The sequence below is a fragment of the Bidens hawaiensis genome, unplaced genomic scaffold (genome assembly GCF_021521415.1).
Source record: "Bidens hawaiensis isolate Kalapana, Puna unplaced genomic scaffold, B.hawaiensis_p1.1 tig00027528_1, whole genome shotgun sequence".
NCBI lineage: Eukaryota > Viridiplantae > Streptophyta > Magnoliopsida > Asterales > Asteraceae > Bidens > Bidens hawaiensis.
Genome location: NW_027494452.1, coordinates 284,794 through 290,326, shown reverse-complemented (window position 1 = coordinate 290,326; position 5,533 = coordinate 284,794). Strand labels below are relative to the sequence as shown.

The window sequence follows — 5,533 nt, the reverse complement described above, 5'->3', positions numbered from 1 at the left end:
TCCAAACGGTCCAAAACAACATCTACTTTGGCCGGAACCAATTTCGTCTCATGTCACTTTGGATGCTCGTTGTCATATAAACTTAAAGAAGTATGCTCCCGATTATGTTTTTGATGAAACGGGAGAGTGCCTTGCCTGATCAGAAGATAAAAGCAAGGTTGCAACGAGAGATGAATGATCTTCGTCTAAAACGACATCGTCAATTGTTAAATATAAATCTTTTACCTAATAATTTCTAAGGATGTATTTTTTTATAATATTCTTTTGTTCCATTTAACGTGGAGATAATATAATGATGCATGGATTCATGGATTAGAGCATAAAACCACAAGGCATCTCAAGCTTATCAAAATTCATTATACTTTATGTTGGTTAAAATTATTTGTCCTCTATGTATCATCAAAATGTTCGATGAGAGATTACATTATATATTGAGAATACATTTTTAGGGAGCTTTATTTTCGTATTTAAAAAGAATATGCTTATGACATAGCTTCTCTTATCCACATCCGAGGTGGGTTCTTTCAATTAGAGTGTTCAAAAGGTCATGATGGATGCTTCGTTACGTCAAACAATCGATCACTGATAGTTGCATCCACACCAAATAGAACAAATAAAATATCAAAAATTTGTATCAAATTTAAACTAGTAACTAATCCCAACATGGAAGTACTTAAAAAACTCAGATAAGAAAAAAATCTCAAGTATCCGTGATCATGAGACATATAATTATCACTATAAATAAGAACCATAATTCCAACAGTAGTGACTAATATTACCATAATAGAAGTAAGTGGATCGATCAAGTATCCGAATTTCTTTTTCTGATAGCGGGTCACATGTATAAAACCAACTGGGGCATTGGTCATGGTCTAAAAGACATTTTAGAAGCTCATATAAGGTCCATTTACGGATAATAATAAACAACCAAACAAAAAAAAACTTTTTATGATCAAACACAAACAACAAACAGGAAAATGAGAAACATATAAATAAGTAGTGTGATTATGATAAAACTATAGTAATTATTAATTATTACTATAAAGTTTTGATTCAACTAGAGTAGTAATTATTATTCTATTATATTTTTCATTATTTCTACTGTAGGTCAATTTCATATGTACCCGATCTTAATCTCAGTCCCGTAGAAATAATCCAAAATTATGATGCAATCATTCAAAGGCCTTTTTATTTATTTGAGCCTAGTTAATTAGTTAACAAAGGCACCCATTTGGTCATCAACTCAATGATACAGATTAGAAGAGTGTTAATTAGTGGATTGAGCCTTGTGATGAACAGTGGTGCAAGAAGGAACACACACCTCTTCATTATCATCGTCAAGATCTCTCAAAGTAGTGTAAGTTGTAGCTAGTTGTTCTTCACCAAGCAACTCCCTTAGTTCCATGGTTTCTTTCTTAAGCCTATCATTTTCTTGAATAACCTTTGCATGAGTCTCCAAGAACAAGTTCAACTTCTCCATGAGCCCATGGTTCTCGCTCCTGAGCCACCGAACATGGGCGCATAGCTCGTCTAACTGCTTCAATTTTCTCATCCGCGACCTTCGAGCTGATTCCCGGTTCGATATCATCCTCCTTTGCTGCCTTACATCGTTGATGCTCGTCGGGACGCTCTCATCCGCTTCGTCTGAAGCGCTTGAGTTATTGTAACTCAAAGAAGAAGATTGTGGACAGAGAGCTACCATTGGTATTTGAGGATTTAAACTTGGTTGATGATAATAAGGTATATTTGTTGGGAAATTGATAGAAGATGACATATTGTTTTGGAATGAAGTGAAGTTTGTAGAGATGTTATATGAAGGGTCTTCATATTCATGAGCTAAATAGTAATTTCCTGCCATCACTCTTGAATTTGTTTACAACAAATTGATATAATGGATGGTAACATTAGTTGGACGATCATACTAAGAGAATGCGGATAGAATGGATGAGGTAGGGCTTTATAGAAGGTGAAAAGTGGCCAATATGAAGCAAATAGCACGAATAATGTCTTTGGCTTACGATGGCATAAGTGGTCAATTTATTATTTGATTTTGAATGAAATTGCTTTTCAATAATGATGACTTATATTCTATAATGGGTATGATGTGTATCCTTCTTGTTATTGGATGGTGTTACTATGTGTTACAAAAAGCTACTTTATGTAAGTAGCCCCTAATTTTTGCTTATGAATAATTATTTTTGAACCACCATTGAATAAAATCCAGTTATTCGGGGTAATCCATCGACAAACGACAATCTCATACGCCAGCTGTGATGGCAGCATAAGGCCCAACCTTACTATCTCCTGTTCTGGGGAACCCACCCTTGAAGGTTCAATATGATAAAAGCCGGTTCTGATTAGATTCGAATTTAAGATCAGATTCGAATTTAAGATCTTGCAGTCTCTTCTCAAATCTTTACTTCCCCTTCAGTGCACATGAAAGAAGTAACGGTAAAATAAATTAATAGAATTCTCAACAAGTATTGTTTCAATAAACTTTTAGATTATTATTTTGGTCTTTTAATTTGAAACGATTGATCAAACTCTCATCATCCTAATGAACAAAACAGTTTGTAAGGCTTTACGTACTAGTATTAGGTCGCATAAGAAGACAGTTTACATTATTTCTTAATCACATCATCGTTTACGTACTCAATAATCAATATCCAAATAAAAGAAAAAAAAAGTTGGTAAAAGCACTATTTATAGGCTTTTTTGTGCTCAAAGTTGTACGAAGATGGGCCACATTTTTATTAAAACAAATAATGAAATAATAATAACAATAACATATTTCATGGGAAATATACTACTACAAAGTTGTATACAAAATGATTGACTAATTGTTGCCAGTTGTGATTGAGGATTCGTGTTTAATAAGGGTCACTTAAAATATATTTTGATTCTCCCATGAAGAACTCGTCTATCTCATGCGCTTAAGGCTACAACGGATAAGATGGTGCTCCTATGTTTAGGAAAAAGAAAGTGAAGAAGTAGAGAAGTGAAACCCATTTAAAGAGTACTCTCCTCTCTAACTTGCTGCAAGTTTTCACAAACTGTCTGAAAACATATAGGTTACATTTAAAAGTTTTAAGTAAAAAAACAGGAGGGTCAGGACCCCTCCTCGCCCCTGTAGAATTCCTCTCCTGAATGCTCCCTTTAAAAGTAATTTATAAAGTACTAGTTTATGAATGAACTAATTCACTCTAAACACTAAGGAACAGAAAAAAATTAAGAAAGAAATTGAAATGCACGACCGGTGATAATCACATGATTATGAAGGGTAATGAATGAAAACGAGTTCAAAACTATCACCAAAGATTCAAACAACTCTACATCGTCACCAAACTTTTACTTTGAATTACCATAAGTGGTGACACCACTCATTTCAAAGCCAGGACTATTATTAATATCAAAGCAATAATTTAAAAGAAAATACCAATTTAGACGAGTGGGTCATAAATCATAATGCCACTACGTACCCGAACCACCCCACCTCCCTAACTCTCCATCGCTGGCAAATTCATGCCGGCACCTAGCCTAGAAATAAGTTACTACATTACACAACTTGCTTCTCAACAACTTTGCTATTGAATTATATTGCTACATATCACTAGGGGTAAAATAAAAGATAAATATTTAACCGAGTATTGATACAAAAACCAACCAACCCAAAATATTCTATTCGACTTTTGGACTTCTGTTTTCCAAGAATTCACTTCAATCAATTTGGGATTTAAGCTAATGTAGGGCCACACATCACTCAAAAATGCTTTCCAGAAAGTTCATTGAAGTTTCCTGATACTTAATTAACATAACTACATATTTTTTACATCAATTTGCTCAAAAAAGAGTTTATCACAAGCATGCTTGCCATAAAAGTATATGTAAACTTCCTACACAATTTCTTAAATAGAAACATAGTTACTAAAATAATGTGGCTTTCTTTGTCTGATTTAACTTTTGTAAAAGTTCACTTCATATATAGATCATAATCAAAACATACCATGGAAATAGAAATCTTACCTTTTGTGATATGGATTCTCAAATCATACATGAATTTATCTTTTCATGCACTTATTTTCGTATATAGAATTCATCGAAATGTTTTAGGTAAAGATGAGCATAAAAAAAAAAGAAAAACTAGAATCATTGATAGAATCCTCAGTCCTTATTGATCTAGTTCTTTTATAATATATAGACTTGATATGGTTGAATAACCCACTAAATAACCATATCTGATTTTGCTACAAATTTTTTTAAATTATCCTTTGTGTTTAAAATTGTGCATAGGCGTCTAAAGAGTTTGAAAAACTTGATGTTATATATTGCAATTGTGAAACAAGTCAGAGGGTTTTTAGTTTGTGTCTTGGCTACCAAGACCTTAGAACATAACATGCAATGTTGATTGATTCTACCCGGAGCATGATGGGTAACTTGGAGTTTGCACGCATTGATCTTGCGACGTCAATCAATGCTCTATTACCTTTTAGTTATCTCATTTTGTTGAGGAGTATTAGGAGCACTGAATTTCCTACTGATCGTTTTCACTTCATAGAAACCATCTAGAATATGAAATTGACTAAAATATGTTTAACTGTCACTTCTGATGGATTTACTTTGTGGTTACTGTGATTCTTAATTTTTAAAATATGGTGCTTACTGATCTTTGTAGTTTCATCATTGATGTTAAGGAAAAATAACCCAAGATAAATCTTGAGAAATCATTAGTAGTTACAAAGCAATATGATTTTCTTCTAATACTAATAACAGTATAACATCAATCAATCAATCAATCATACCCAGTGAAGTCTCATCAACAACAAAGCTATAAGTAGGGTCTGGGGAGGGTGGGATGTAAGCACACCGTACCTCTATCCAAAGGGATAAAGATATGGCTTCCAGAGAGTCTCTCAGCTCTAAAGTACATATGTATAAAACAATATAGTATAACACTATACCAAAAATAAAACTTTATCAGTTTTCTTCCTCTTTTCTTTGCATGTTATACAAATCAAGTCGTCTGAATGAACTTACACTTGTATTAAAGAAACACACATGAATTAATACAAACACACATGACTCAAAATGGCCATTTTTTTACCTACACCTCAATTTAGTATCACACACGCTTTTGCTATAAACTACAACTACAATTTACATAAAAGTAAACGACAATTTACTAAGTAATTTTTTTTGGTCTTTTCCTTTAAAGATGTATGAAAACTAGGACCCATCAAAATTCCCGTTGTATCGATCTAACTCTTCACATTCGTACCAAACACAAACTTTCAGTTATCGAACTTCTGATTATGAAGCTTCACTATCAATTGTTCTTGGAATCTATGAATCATGTAAAATTTTAAATCTCAAATAAATTTTCAACTCGTTTGTACATCACCATCTCCAAATACGAATCTTCTTGAATGTTTGAATTTTCTCCACGTAACTATTCTTGAATAAACATGAGGTTGACAATATTCCATGTGTCTTAGAAAAGAATGAAATCTTATCTCTTTGTTTGAATAAACATGAG

General features: G+C 32.9%; 1 pseudogene; it reads right to left on the bottom strand.

Annotated features, from left to right (window-relative positions):
- Positions 1–1,004: 1,004 nt before the first annotated feature.
- On the bottom strand, positions 1,005–1,991 carry LOC143575511 (basic leucine zipper 43 pseudogene; annotated as a pseudogene).
- Between the last annotated feature and the right edge of the window lie 3,542 nt (positions 1,992–5,533).